The sequence below is a fragment of the Camellia sinensis genome, chromosome 10 (genome assembly GCF_055761805.1).
Source record: "Camellia sinensis isolate YWXY chromosome 10, ASM5576180v1, whole genome shotgun sequence".
Taxonomy (NCBI): Eukaryota; Viridiplantae; Streptophyta; class Magnoliopsida; order Ericales; family Theaceae; genus Camellia; species Camellia sinensis.
Window position 1 is genome coordinate 43,978,728 of NC_138970.1, and position 16,966 is coordinate 43,995,693.

The window sequence follows — 16,966 nt, forward strand, 5'->3', positions numbered from 1 at the left end:
TTTCTAATCCACTAAGTAGAAGAGGAAAATAACTATATGAATTCTTAGAGAGAAAATCCACGAAATTCATATCCCCAATTGCCAATCCATTCTAACTTTATATAGGCATGGGTTTTGTCATTTGGACAAAGGGTTATGTGGTTTAGATTCAAAAGTGACATCTTTTTGTTTAAACTTAATTGTCACACCCTTTAGTTCAAATTCAAAAGTTATAGAATGCTCATTAGGATACTTATTTTTGAAGGTTTTTTCTATTCACTTATACTAACCATGAAATATATTTTAAGATCACTAGCAATAACTTAGATGGCCAAGCTACATTTATATTGTCAGAGATAATATGTAAAGATATTAATAGAAGAGGATTTTGATAATTTATTTACCTTCTCATACATCACCATTGTATTAATTTGATGTGTCTCATCAGTGATTATGGTTTTCAATGTAACGTTACAAATCATATAATAAACAAAATAGAGTTTAAAAAAATGTGATTATTATTATTATTCTTTTGCTTTAAAATTTAAAAATTAAAAATAAAATAAAATAAAATCAATCTTCTATTTATTCGCAAACAACCACGGTGCAGCCATCTGGTGAACCTCTTATGGTATGGGGTTTCCTACAAATGCTGCAAAAACGTCATACAAAGTCATACATACAATTACAACAATCTGTCCACCATCATTGTTTTTCATTCAATTGTTGGAAAAACTCCTTGTTAAGACGAAGAAGAAGATCTCCATAATCACCTATTCAATAATTCGACAGCTAATTGATTGTTGGGCAGGAAATGTAGGCATCAAAGCCATGAATGAGGGCCTTAATATGTTCTTCTCTACCTCACTGGATTGAATCTTCAGCATTGAAATCAAGCAATTTATCATTATAAATATCCCACCATTTTGCGACTAACATTTTTACATCCTCTCTATCCATGTTAGCTTCTTTCTAAGTGTACTTCCATGGCTTTGACCCCTTAAATTTTTGGAAATTAAAGTGAAATTTTTTTAACAAAATGTACTTGTGTACCAAACTATGGTTCTGATTCAAATTAGCAAGACAAAAAACAACTTTGTGGAAGAAGTTGAAGAAGATTAACAGATTTGCTAGATTAGTAGGAAATACTTACAACTGCACAATAGTGCACTACTTTAGCTTTTTTGTGCTCAACATTCTCTGGATGGTACCGTAAAATTGGAAGAACCAGGTTGTATACCACAAGAATGGGTTTGAACATGTGTTTAAAGAAGATGTTCAAAAAATCCTGTAATTTACACCCAAAAAAAAAATATATATATATATATATATTATATACAAAAGATGGATGTAATATTAGGAAAAACATGTAAACTATTTGATAGGATGTGATGAAGAAATTTGTAACTTTAGGTTTGCACTTTGATCTTTATTGTCTTTTTACAGTTGTACATATGGTGATGGAGATGATTTCAATAGAGCTCAGTACCACATGGACCTTGCAATCCCCAATATATCAAAATAGGAATTGACTTCTCGTGCATCCAACTAAAAAGGTGCTATTGGATTTTAATTAAAAATTGTTTGTTTTGTACGACTCGTTAAAAGATCAGTAATGCATAAAATCAAATTGATTGAAGATCAGCACCCACATGGTTAATATAATTTCAATAATAGACTGTTCAGATTTTTAATCCTAATGTGATATAATTATGTGATTATTAAAAATTGAACAATTAAGATGGACCAAAAATGGGCCCACCATATCCAATATGCCTCTAGTTAAATGCCCAACTGGAGAGACTGTTATGTATATGTATAATTCAAAATTTTAATTAGCAATTGATATGTATTAAAACTTTAAACATTCAATACTAATATTCACTGATATGTATTGTTTGTATAGTACATACCGATACAAATCTCGATACAATTATTTAAATCATGCTATAACTCATCTGATCTGGAAAGATTCCTAGTAGAGTGATCTGTAGAGTCTTGAGCATGTTTTGATAAGTCTCACTGTAATACCCCTGTTCCGTAATATGTTAATCGGTCCTTAATATGATGTGATTATGTAATTTGATATGATTTTGTGTTCCATTATGTGAAAATATGTGGTTTTGAAGTTCTATCTGTTCACCGTGGGAATATCTGTTTGAATAATCTGCTTTGGAATTAAATTGAGTGCCTTATCGGCCACAGAACCCGAAATTGATTACGCCATTGTGACTGGCATAATTTTTAAAGCCTACGGTGAAATTTAATTGAAAATTGATTCTGGTCAATTTAAACTGATTAAATTGATAAATTAAGTACCCCATTATTGTATATTAAAATATTTGTTAGTGGGGCTTGTTCTATATTTGCATTGCACTCTCCTTTAGCTCTCTTAAAACTCAAAATCTGAGTTAGACAATTGAGAGTGAGAGAGAGGCTGGCTATAGAGAGAGAAAGGAAGGGACTTGAGCAATTTTTGGCTCTAGCTTGGGAATTTGAAGATTTAACTCAAGAATTGACTAGAATTTAGAAGATTAAAGTTCCTAGGTGAGTAACCAACCCCTAACTCATGAATTTGAGCTGTGATTTCGTGAATTGAAGATTAATTTGTGATCTAGAACATAAAAGGAGTTGGTTTTGATGAATTTGAAGACTATATATGCATGCATGTATGTATTGTTTTGAATTTGCATATTTGAGCTTGAATTACATGACTCATGTTGCAATTTTGGTTGAAATCCATGTATTTGACCATCTTTTCATCATATGAGATGAGAATGAAGGTTATATGTCACATGCATGTACAATCCATGGAAGTAGGAGCTTTGAATGCATGAAATGGTTACATTGGTAATGAGTTGGTGGAAAATGAGCCATGCATGTAGACAAATTATGAAATTGAGCTTCAATATGTTGTAATTCTATGTTTGTACCATGTTAATACATGATTATGTGAAGTTTGGACCAAAATCATGCATTTAGAGCCTTTGAATGTCGAGATGAAGCTCAAGAACTCAATCTGGAAAACCCAGATTTTCGATGTCCGCTCGAGCGGGTGAAGTGCCGCTTGAGCGGAGAAATCGAGCTCCCAGCATTTTTTGCAGACATGGTTCCCGCTCGAGCGAGGAAGTTGACGCTCGAGCGAGGAGCTATGTAGACAGGCAGTCCGCTCGAACGGCCGAGTTCACGCTCGAGCTGGAATTGAAGGCAACCAGTACTTTCGCAGACCTAAGGGTCCGCTCGAGCGGGGAAGCCCACGCTCGAGTGGGGACTCTATTTTCTGAAATCCTGTTTTTGCATTTGGTGTTCTGTTTTTCGTTCTCTTTCACTCGCAAGCACTCTTAGGCATATGTTAAGCATTGTAAAGGAGTTAATGAGATAATAATAAAGCCTAAAGAGGAATATGTGAATTAAAGAACGGATTGAACTGTTAATGACCCTTTTGTGTTCATGAAATGTGTAGGCTCAAGCTCCAGGGCAAATCCACAAGCCGATCACTGTGAGTAATATCAATATTTGAAAGCTTGTCAATGTCCAATTGTTTATTCCCTTATAAACTTTATGAGTTGCTAATTGGGATTGTGGACAAAAGTCTGACAGGAACGAATGAATGGACCGGAGGTCGTTTTGATGTAAATGAATGGACCAAAGGTCGTTTTGATACAAATGAATGGACCGAAGGTCGTTTTGATGTAAATGAATGGACCGAAGGTCGTTTTGATATAAATGAATGGACCGAAGGTCGTTTTGATGTAAATGAATGGACCAAAGGTCGTTTTGATATAAATGAATGGACCGAAGGTCGTTTTGATGTAAATGAATGGACCAAAGGTCGTTTTGATATAAATGAATGAACCAAAGGTCGTTTTGATATAAATGAATGGAGTCGTTTTGACATGAATGAATGGACCGAAGGTCGTTTTGATGTAAATGAATGGACCAAAGGTTGTTTTGACATATGTGAGTGGGCCGAAGGCCGTTTTGACATGAATGAGTAGGCCGATGGCCGTTTTGACATGAACGAGTGGGCCAAAGGCCGTTTTGACATAAATGAATGGGTCGAAGGCCATTTTGACAGAAATGAATGGGCCGAAGGCCGTTTCGACATAAGTGAATGGGTCGAAGGCCGTTTTGCCATGAATGGAAACCCGAATGGGCCAAAGGCCAGAATGTTTGGAACTACAGTTACTTGATTTGCATTTCGTATAGATATATATATTTGTTAAATAGAAGTATGAATTGGGCCCAAGGCCGTTTGGAGCATGTTGTTCTACATATTGTTATGTAACTGTCATATTTGACATTATTCACTGGGCTATCGCTCACACTCATTCATGTGTTTGTAGGTGAACCAAGAGAAGTCCAAACCCAGCCCCAGTGAAGTCTGCCAGGAATAACATGAGTTTGGAGAGTCAGCCTTGTGTCTCACGCACGAGACTCAACCTTGCCATTCTGTTATGTATTTTCATTTTGTCTTGTTGGCAAGGATCTTGTGTATATCGGTATGCAGTTGTGATATGGGTTGACTCAGTTTAGATGACCCTGTCTGTAAAGGATTTTCTGGTACTGTATTTCGTTGTGGGTTATTAACGTATATGCGTATGGTTTGTTTTAAAGTGCACATAAGCACGGCTCTATGGACAAAGTTTTAAATTGCTTCCGTTTGGCCCCCATTAACTCTGTTAAAATACATTTGGTTTGGTTTGAGGCCGTAGGTAATCTCATGATTACTGGCCGGTTACGTCCTTAACCCATGGGGGCGGGTTCGGGTCGTGACAGAGTGGTATCAGAGCACGAGTTAATAACTCACACACTTGTCCAAAAAGAGCAATAAGCGTCTAGATGAGATCTAGGATGCATTAACATGAAATTGGAAGCATTGATAATATGCTTAACTATTTTGATATGAACCTTGAAAGCATCAAGAATATGCTTAAGTGTTTCGATTTGAGTAATTATGTGATATAAGTTTGTGAACTACTTGCGTTGCAATTATCTAAATATATGTACTCCTTTGTATATGCTTACTTGTGAATCTTTTGTATAAAGTATAATGCAAGTTTAATCAGATAGTGAATAAGAACTCTATAAGGTTGTGTTTAGCCTTAATTATGTTATGATGATATGAAATGACTAAGTCCCCTGAAATGTTATGTTTGTATGAATTAATGATTGTTCAAAATTTTCCTTGAACATAATTATGGTATCCTTAGCAGAGGCCCTCGCCCAGGGGACATAATCCTGTGGCTTATGGTCATGAGGCCCTAGCCCGGGGGAAATAATACCGTGGCCTATGTATGAGACATGTTGCCGGTACCGAAGGTTCCATTATGGAACTTGATATGCTTGACCAGTATGATATGTTATGCTAAAGGGAGTACCACACATGATTTGAATATGAGATATGAATTGTTACACTAATGTGTACAACAAGTTTGTTTTGTTATAATGCACATACATGAATATATGAATCATGAAAGTTGTTTATTCAATTCTGCCTACGGGTGTCTATGTGAAATATGAACATGATGTGAGTATATAATTACTTAGTAAATGTTCAGCATGCGATATCTGATAAGTATGCAATTATCTGTTACGTATGTGATTAACTACGTACGATATTTGAAATGAGAATATAAAGATGTGCCTATGTGTGACTATGTGTTTATTTTTGTATTGGACATCCCCGTATTTGGCATGATTTAATAAGGGTTCGTGTAGAACGTGGTTAAAGTAAGGGCATACGAGTTGGCAGGCTCTTTTACAGCCCGACCTGATAGACTGGAAAGAATGGTACAAGAAATGGCAGAGATCTTAAGACAACAACGTCAGTTGCTGTTATGGTAAGAACTTTTGCCACCACCAGTGTAAGAAACGCCGAGGAGTCGTTGTCGAATTTCGGGGGCTTGTCATAGGTGTGGTAAATGGACCATATGGTAAGGAATTGTCCCCGAACTGAACAAATGCGAGTAAATCTTCTGCCTCAGTTGAATTCGTACCAATGGTGGGAATTGCTAATCAAGATAGAGTAATTGTACTTGTCCCAGAAAGCACTCAGAATACTGCAACCGTTATCCCAGGTATCTATACTGTTTATAAACAAATGCCTACGTGTTGATTGATTCTGAATTAGTACGGTTGTACATCTTTGCTTGGGATATTATTTGATTCGGATCGGCATATTTTTCCATATCTGCTGCATGTGTACTGGATTGGTTAGACCTACATGATCGAGACCGTATTCATTGAATGTGTATGTTCTATCTGGGGAAATTTGTGAAATGCGTATTGGGGTATCGATTAGCTCTGCACATGCACATGTACATCTGAACCAATGCTTAGGGTGATTTGTTATATTACTGTTTCGATGACTAAACCACTGGAAGTATGATTCTATGATCGCGTGACTGAGTTGAGCACCCTAAATGATGAACTCTATAATTGTGAGACCATGCATTTTGATGGGTAGAAAATTGACTGGATTATGTGACTATACTGGGCTCGACTCATGAACCTACATTTTGTGACTAATTTGGGAACTGCTATACTGATTATGATACGTACCTCCTGATATGAACACTTGCATGCTTATGTAACTATACTTGAACTTGTGTGGACAATACTGTATTGTACGTGATTTGAAACACTTTGATATGAACAGTTGTGATGAATGATTCTGATACGACCTTGAGAACTGATAAACTTAGGGCAGTTGTGAAACTATCAGCCATGTGCCTAAACAAACGAAGTGAGCTTTACAGAATCAAATGTACCCTATCTGAGAAAACTTCAATCTGACTTGATCCAATAGAACCTTTGTCTGAATTGACCCGATAGAACCCCCATTAGGTATAATTTGATGGGACCTTTGTTTGATTTAACCGGACAAGACCTTTGCTTGGATTGATTGATGAGAACCTCTATCTGAGTCGATTTTGTAAAGGGGGTTAAAAATTGTCGATAAATAAATGACCAGATTATTATTGGCAGGAAAACTGGTGGACCCAAAACTTGAATCCGTGTAGAGTACTTAACCTATTTGAAAGACCTTTTGTGGGCTATGACAGATTGATCTAACCATGAACACCGTTGAGAACCAACCCCCAACTATTGAGGACATATGTGTTAAAAATGAACCGAATTGTACAAACCCCGTGATTGGGTGTCGTAAGGAGTGTTGTTCCATTTTGTTTGTTTGACGCCATGGGAACCGATGACGGTAGATTGATTTGATTTTGAGCAGTACTGAACATTTGTCTTTGACTGATCAGAACATGTTTTGTAAGGGAGAGTGGTTGCTTCAGTGTTATCAGATTTTGGGGAAATCAGGTTATAGTGAATGGTGTTGTGTTGCTTTGATGACATTCTTAGAGTGTTCTTTCGTGCTAGGGGACGTTAAGCCTATGTAGCACATTTGATTGAGATACCTTTTGCCACCGACGGTTTCGTACCGGTGGGTTTGACTAATCGATCTGGAATCGGCCACCGACGGTCGCGAACGGGTGTGCTTCGATTCCGAGACGATTATTCCTTTGTTTTGTTCGGAATGTCATCCTTTGGTATTATGTAAATGTTTTAACATCCAAGAAACTTTGAAAAACCCTGATTGTCCGAAAAGTGCGTGAATTTAGTACGCTTTGTATATAACCACCCAGTGTCATTATATTCTGTGATTGGAACCCTGAGAATGTGTGAATTGTGTTTGACATGCGATTGACTCCTTTGATAATGCCTTTGACATCATGGGGATTTACGTATATGAATTGTCTTATGCCTTTGACGATTGTCAGATAAAGTAGAAAGACTCGATGGAACAGAGAATTGAATACTGAACTGAATTGTGAATTGCAAACTGTAAACTGTTGAGTGAACTGAGAATACGTGTATTCTATTAGAAGTCGACTGCCTCAGTGTTGTTGTATTTTACAATTAGTACTATGAGGATATAAGGACTATATACGTTGTATGGGTAATTGCCTCGATACTACCTTTGTTGGTTAGAGAATCGGTGTCTAAATCCACTTTGAATTTCTGAAGACTTTTGATTGACCTTGGATGACTGCGATGAGTCACTGGACTGAATACCGAATCGGATTATGAATTGTGGAACTATTGAAGAATGAATTGAACTTTTGTGACAAGGGAGTAGACCGAACTCCTGTGACAAGTTAGCTGACATTTGAAATAAATATGTCAGTGACCTGCTTTGAAGAGGGTAATTGGTGAATGTGTGTCTAAGTATTTTTCGGGACCAACAGGTTGAAGCCGAATATCAGATGGTGGCGGAACTACTTTAATCTCTCTATTTTGGAATGGAAATGGGAATGTGTGACTACGAATTTTGTGGTGGGGCTACCTTGAGCACCCAAGGTATAAGTCCCGTTTGAGTTTTTGAATATGGGATTACTGAGTTGCCTGTCTCCTCCCTGTGAAATTTTTGTAAGATGTTTGTAGACTAGTCACTGTTATACCAATAAGATTGCTTGTTTGCATGAGGTCCTAGTATCTATTGTTTTAGACAGAAATTTTAAAATGTGTTTGAATTTTGACAAGCCTTCAAGAGGCAATGAGAACTGAATTGGGATTCGGCACTACTTTCCATCCATAAGTTGATGTATAGTCAGAAGGGACTATTTAGACTCTGGGAGAAATGCTCCAAATGTGTACTTTAGATCTTCGAGAAGTCAGAAAAATCTGTCCATTATTGGCAGACTCTGCTTACAACAAAAGCTTACGCTCTAGTTTCAATATGACTCCATACAAGCCTTGTATGGAGAAAAAGTTGAGTCGTTGACTGATTGAGAACAGAGTGTTACTTGATTTTGAGGCTGAGTAGATAACTATCAAAAGGAACGGAACCGTTGGATAAGAAAGTATTCCGAATTGTTTTCGGCTACAGGTAAATTAAGTTTGGAGGACCAAACTTCCTAAAGGGGGGAAGACTGTAATACCCCTGTTCCGTAATATGTTAATCGGTCCTTAATATGATGTGATTATGTGTTTTGATATGATTTTGTGTTCCATTATGTGAAAATATGTGGTTTTGAAGTTCTATCTGTTCACCGTGGGAATATCTGTTTGAATAATCTGCTTTGGAATTAAATTGAGGGCCTTATTGGCCACAGAACCCGAAATTGATTACGCCATTGTGACTGGCATAATTTTTAGAGCCTACGGTGAAATTTAATTGAAAATTGATTCTAGTCAATTTAAACTGATTAAATTGATAAATTAAGTACCCCATTATTGTATATTAAAATATTTGTTAGTGGGGCTTGTTCTATATTTGCATTGCACTCTCCTTTAGCTCTCTTAAAACTCAAAATCTAAGTTAGACAATTGAGAGTGAGAGAGAGGCCGGCTATAGAGAGAGAAAGGAAGGGACTTGAGCAATTTTTGGCTCTAGCTTGGGAATTTGAAGATTTAACTCAAGAATTGACTAGAATTTGGAAGATTAAAGCTCCTAGGTGAGTAACCAACCCCTAACTCATGAATTTGAGCTGTGATTTCGTGAATTGAAGATTAATTTGTGATCTAGAACATGAAAGGAGTTGGTTTTAATGAATTTGAAGACTATATATGCATGCATGTATGTATTGTTTTGAATTTGCATATTTGAGCTTGAATTACATGACTCATGTTGCAATTTTGGTTGAAATCCATGTATTTGACCATCTTTTCATCATATGAGATGAGAATGAAGGTTATATGTCACATGCATGTACAATCCATGGAAGTAGGAGCTTTGAATGCATGAAATGGTTACATTGGTCATGAGTTGGTGGAAAATGAGCCATATATGTAGACAAATTATGAAATTGAGCTTCAATATGTTGTAATTCTATGTTTGTACCATGTTAATACATGATTATGTGAAGTTTGGACCGAAATCATGCATTTAGAGCCTTTGAATGTCAAGATGAAGCTCAAGAACTCAATCTGGAAAACCCAGATTTTCGATGTCCGCTCGAGCGGGTGAAGTGCCGCTCGAGCGGAGAAATCGAGCTCCCAGCATTTTCTGCAGACATGGTTCCCGCTCGAGCGGGGAGCTATGTAGACAGGCAGTCCGCTCGAACGGCCGAGTTCACGCTCGAGCTGGAATTGAAGGCAACCAGTACTTTCGCAGACCTAAGGGTCCGCTCGAGCGGGGACCCTATTTTCTGAAATCCTGTTTTTGCATTTGGTGTTCTGTTTTCCGTTCTCTTTCACTCGCAAGCACTCTTAGGCATATGTTAAGCATTGTAAAGGAGTTAGTGAGATAATAATAAAGCCTAAAGAGGAATATGTGAATTAAAGAACGGATTGAACTGTTAATGACCCTTTTGTGTTCATGAAATGTGTAGGCTCAAGCTCCAGGGCAAATCCACAAGCCGATCACTGTGAGTAATATCAATATTTGAAAGCTTGTCAATGTCCAATTGTTTATTCCCTTATAAACTTTATGAGTTGCTAATTGGGATTGTGGACAAAAGTCTGACAGGAACGAATGAATGGACCGAAGGTCGTTTTGATGTAAATGAATGGACCAAAGGTCGTTTTGATACAAATGAATGGACCGAAGGTCGTTTTGATGTAAATGAATGGACCAAAGGTCGTTTTGATATAAATGAATGGACTGAAGGTCGTTTTGATGTAAATGAATGGACCAAAGGTCGTTTTGATACAAATGAATGGACCGAAGGTCGTTTTGATGTAAATGAATGGACCGAAGGTCGTTTTGATGTAAATGAATGGACCAAAGGTCGTTTTGATATAAATGAATGGACCAAAGGTCGTTTTGATATAAATGAATGGAGTCGTTTTGACATGAATAAATGGACCGAAGGTCGTTTTGATGTAAATGAATGGACCAAAGGTCGTTTTGACATATGTGAGTGGGCCGAAGGCCGTTTTGACATGAATGAGTTGGCCGAAGGCCATTTTGACATGAACGAGTGGGCCAAAGGCCGTTTTGACATAAATGAATGGGCCGAAGGCCATTTTGACAGAAATGAATGGGCCGAAGCCGTTTCGACATAAGTGAATGGGCCGAAGGCCGTTTTGCCATGAATGGAAACCCAAATGGGACAAAGGCCAGAATGTTTGGAACTACAGTTACTTGATTTGCATTTCGTATAGATATATATATTTGTTAAATAGAAGTATGAATTGGGCCCAAGGCCGTTTGGAGCATGTTGTTCTACATATTGTTATGTAACTGTCATATTTGACATTATTCACTGGGCTATCGCTCACACTCATTCATGTGTTTGTAGGTGAGCCAAGAGAAGTCCAAACCCAGCCCCAGTGAAGTCTGCCAGGAACAACATGAGTTTGGAGAGTCAGCCTTGTGTCTCACGCACGAGACTCAACCTTGCCATTCTGTTATGTATTTCCATTTTGTCTTGTTGGCAAGGATCTTGTGTATATCGGTATGCAGTTGTGATATGGGTTGACTCAGTTTAGATGACCCTGTCTGTAAAGGATTTTCTGGTACTGTATTTCGTTGTGGGTTATTAACGTATATGCGTATGGTTTGTTTTAAAGTGCATATAAGCACGGCTCTATGGACAAAGTTTTAAATTGCTTCCATTTGGCCCCCATTAGCTCTGTTAAAATACATTTGGTTTGGTTTGAGGCCGTAGGTAATCTCATGATTACTGGCCGGTTACATCCTTAACCCATGGGGGCGGGTTCGGGTCGTGACACTCACGGCTAGGTTCGAACACAAAAAACCCAGAATTGAAGTACAAAGAAAGGGGTGAACCCATCTCAGTTGGCCATCTAACCTTATTCGGGCATAATTGGCTGTGCTAATAGAGTACTAAGGTGAGTGGCTCCATGTATTCTCATAGAAATAGTCAGGGATGATATAGAAGTAGCCGTTGGGCAAGTCAAAGTAGCCGTTGGGCAAGTCAAAGAGATGGTCAATGTTGTCAACAACTAGGATGTCTACATCCAAATAGATCGTCTTTGTACGGGCAAAGAAAAATCATGTACTTGTTGATAAAGAAATCTAACGAAGAAGACGAATAGCACCACCACACAATCACTACCTGCAAGACAAAACACCCCCAGCTGTAGCCGGGGGTCCTCCGACGCCCAAGTCGGTCCTCCAATATTATCAAAATATTTAATGGAGTAATTCATAGAGAGAAATTGCGTACCTCAACCCATGAGGGTGTTGTCTATTTATAATATCCAATGACTTACCTCTCAAGTAATTTGAATGTTCCAGAAGTCCTATCTCAAACAATCTCGGGTTGTTCAGGACTTCTATATCAATAAGATTTCATATTCTGATGAGTTTTGCATAACATAAAACACTAATGCAGTGTTTGATAAGAATTTGATAACTGTCATATACATTATAATCCAAAACCATGCTACGTGGCAATGCCTGGACCCACATAATTCTTGTGGTTATTTTTATTCTCTTTCAATTGTCCCCAAGCTTTCATTCTCTTTGAACCCAGTGAAAGCCAATGAAAGAGTGGAAGCTTTCTGTTGTTATAATAAAAATACCCGTGTAATAATTCCTAGCTAAAACCATACATAGGTGCTAGGGCTTATTTCAAAATGCATAACTTTATTAGGACTTATTTCAAAAATGCCTAGCCTTGCTGAAACTTATTCCAAGAATGCCTAACCTCGTTAGGACCTATTCCGAAAATGCCTAGCCTTGCTAGGACTTATTCCAAGAATGCCTAACCTAGTTAGGACTTATTCCAAAAATGCTTTGTTAAGACTTATTCCAAGAATGCCTAACCTCGTTAGGACTTATTCTGAAAATGTCTAGCCTTGCTTGGACTTATTCCAAAAATGCCTAACCTAGTTAGGACTTATTCCAAAAATGCCTTGTTAGGACTTATTCCAAGAATGCCTAATCTCGTTAGGACTTATTCTGAAAATGCCTAGCCTTGCTAGGACTTATTCCAAGAATGCCTAACCTAGTTAGGACTTATTCCAAAAATGCTTTGTTAAGACTTATTCCAAGAATATCTAATCTTGTTAAGAGCTACCAAAACACCAACTTGCTTATTGGCAAGCAAAACCTGCTCGGCAAGGAATCCCACTGTTGGACAAACCACCAACCTGCTCTACAAAAATTTTCAAAGTTAGTCGAACCTGCCAACCCACTTTGCCAAGCAAAACCCGCTCGACAAAGATTTTTCAAGTTGGTGAAACCTGCCAACCTACTTTACTAAGCAAAACCCGCTCTACAAAGATTTTCAAAGTTGGTCAAACCTGCCAACCTACTTTGCCAAGCAAAACCCGCTCGACAAAGATTTTTTAAGTTGGTCAAACCTGCCAACCTACTTTGCTGAGCAAAACCCGCTCTATAAAGATTTTCAAAATTGGTCAAACCTGCCAACCTACTTTGCTAAGAAAAACCCGCTCAACAAAGATTTTCAAAATTGGTTAAACCTGCCAATCTACTTCACTAAGCAAAACCCGCTCGATAAAGATTTTTCAAGTTGGTCAAACCTGCCAACCTACTTCGCCAAGCAAAACCCGCTCAACAAAGATTTTCAAAATTGGTCAAACCTGCTAATCTACTTCACCAAGCAAAACCCGCTCGATAAAGATTTTTCAAAATTGGTCAAACCTGCCAATCTACTTCACTAAGCAAAACCTACTCAATAAAGATTTTTCAAGTTGATCAAACCTGCCAACTTATCTCTTGCCCAAACCAACTTGGCAAAAAGATAAAATTTGTAAACAAAAGGTAGTGTAATTCATATTGCCTCCATGATCCATAAAACATGAACTTCATCTCAGCATATTTGACCCAAATAATAGTCTTCATCCACATTTGGTATAAAAACTCATATTTTCAAATAAAAATCTGATATAATAATTTGACCTTCCATGTATTCGTGGTCGGAATAATAATGGATAAACTCCGTGCTCCATAGATGATCAAAATTTAGCACAATAAAATATCTTTATCCGTAGAGTAATAATGCATAAAATCCATACTCCATAAATAATAAAAATTCATATAATATCTTGGCTAGGAAGCTACTGTCTTTTTGCCATGACTTATACTTTGATTTATGTAACCATATCGCAACTCATCTATTTCTTTTTCCTCCGTTGAGTTGTGTCAATCCTCTTATGTGTACGATTAACTTTACACCAAACCTAAAAGCAACTCCGGAAAACAAAAACGAGTGTGTACAAACAAAATCTTGAAACTGGTTGCATGTGACTTTGCTAACGTTGCTTTTCGTCATATCCGCATACACACATTATACTTCTATATATATTGAAATAGCAAATCTTTGATAGAGCTTTATGAATGATGACCATTATAAAAGTAGTGGCTTAAATCCATGTAGATTTGAAAGCATGTTTATACAAGAACATTGTATTTGTTTTTGTTGTTGATGAACTCCAACGTAAAAGTATGTATTCGGTAAAAAACAACCAATATCATGAACAAAGCCCTCCAAGAAAGTTTACTGTGGTTTATTAATTATCTTTGTTGAATTTCATCGTTTTCCACAGACGGTGCCAATTGTACGGGCAAAGAAAAATCACGTACTTGTTGATAAAGAAATCCAACGAAGAAGATGAATAGTACCACCACACAATCGCTATCTGCAAGATAAAACACCCCCAACCGTAGTCGGGGGTCCTCCGATGCCCAAGTCAATCCTCCAATATTATCAAAATATTTAATGGAGTAATTCATAGAGAGAAATTGCGTACCTCAACCCGTAAGGGTGTTGCCTATTTATAATATCCAATGACTTACCTCTCAAGTAATTTGAATGTTCCAGAAGTCCTATCTCAAACAATCTCGGGTTGTTCAGGACTTCTATATCAATAAGATTTCATATTCTGATGAGTTTTGCATAACATAAAACACTAATACAGTGTTTGATAAGAATTTGATAACTGTCATATACATGATAATCCATAACCATGCCACGTGGCAATGCCTGGACCCACATAATTCTTGTGGTTATTTTTATTCTCTCTCAGTCTTGTTGTACTTCTCCAACTGGACATTTAAGAACACCTATTAATTACTATGTTTCAAACAAAACTCCAATCTCTATTTTTTTACATAAGCAATAAGGCATATATTTTTGTGCTATGTAATTGGCTCTCTAACGACCATTATGAGAAACGTGGATTGGAACATGTTAGATTTGATATTATTATGTAGATTAATTTTATTGGAGAGAACTAATTTATTGTGGGTTTTTCTAGTTAGAATTTAGGACAAAATTATATGGAATCAACTCAATGACAATTTAGTATTGGATATAAGAAATATTGGTAAATTTACTATTTTGCCCTAGAAAAATGGCATGTGTTAATGAGGGTTGAGTTGGAAAGTGATTTTTTTAGTACCTTTTTGATTTTTTGTTTTTTTTTATAAAAAAAAAAAAAAAAAACTAGTGATTGGGAAAGTTGGATTTTCACAGAAAAATATGCAAAAAATAGAGAAAATAAAAAGGAAATTCTCAATTTTTTTTGGTTTATTTTTGGGAGCTACTATTCTTACTCCACTTTGTTCCAAATACACTCCCTTATTTGTCTTTACTATACATAATTGAATTAATACCTTTGGAATTTTAATTTTTTCAAGGATTATATTTTGTGTGAAAGGGTATTAGTGTAACTATGTATAATAATATATTTAAAGTAAATGGAGTGGAAATAATGGCTCTCTTATTTTTTATTTTTTTAATAATTTTTTGGCTATATTAGCCAATTGTCAAAAGTACCTCACAAGTGATATTTTTGTCAAAAATCCTAATTGTGGTTTTCAATTAACCAAATTAAGATATAATTCAAAATTTAAGATCAAAGCCGAGCAAATTAAAATTGTAATAGCCACAATAACACAATGAACTAAGTATATGTACGATTTTTCCAGTGTGTGAGAGAAAAAGAGAGAGAGAGAGAGAGAGAGAGAGAGAGAGAGAGAGAGAGAGAGAGAGAGAGAGAGTAATAAATGAAAAACTCAAAACTGAGCCCAAGCACAAGCAATAAGAAGATTGTGAAAGGCACAATCATGAATGGCCAAAGCTAGCTAGGAGTACAAGGCTTGGTGGAGTATAGTACGTACAGTCCACACACACAGCTTGGAGTACAAGGCTTCACTATGGATCCTTTCAATCGGAATCTGACTGTCCAGTGGGCAGACCGGCTCGATGATCTCATGAACGACACAACCTTGACACCTCATGGCCTTACGGTGGTCCTCCGGCACGTCCGGCATTACTGCAACCACCAGTGGGTATGCACTCTTCACCATTCTCAAACACTTAGCCAATGCAACCACACCTTTCACATAATCACCATTACCTACTAAAAATGTCACGTATGCCCTTTTTGAGTACCCTCCATTCAGTGTTGGAACAATATTACTAGTCCCCTTCACAACATTTACAAACAAGTACAGTTCCATTGTGGACTATGGAAAAGAGGCTAAGAATGAGGATTGCTTTTGTTTCACAATTGGCACCAACCTGCTTCATAAATAGGCAACAAAAAGAGGCGAAAATTATGTCTAAAAAATAAATTTTTTGCCACTAAATTATTGGGAAATTAACCAATAAGTCTCATATTTTGGACTTGTAATTCATATAGTCTCACATTTTTTCTTGTGATTTATTTAATCCTTTTGGATGTGTAATTACTCATCTGCCTACCACATTAGAGTGTCACATTTTGAAAAAGTACACTAAAGAGTTTTCTAGTGTCACATTATACCCACCACGTTAGAGTGTTACATTTAGAAAAAGTACATTAAAGAGTTTTTAATTTTTTCAGAGTGTCACATCATACCTATCACGTTGGAGTGTCACATGTCACGTTTGGAAAAACTACACTAAAGAGTTTTTAGTTTTTTTAGAGTGTCATATTATATCCGTTACGTTATCACGTTTGAAAAAATCAAATTAAGGAGTTTTTAATTTTTTTTAGAGTGTCACATCATAGAGTTTTTAATTTTTTTAGAGTATCACATCATACCTGTCACGTT

General features: G+C 36.8%; 1 pseudogene; it reads right to left on the reverse strand.

Annotated features, from left to right (window-relative positions):
- Positions 1-748: 748 nt before the first annotated feature.
- Positions 749-16,390, reverse strand: LOC114289404 (galactinol synthase 1-like; annotated as a pseudogene).
- Between the last annotated feature and the right edge of the window lie 576 nt (positions 16,391-16,966).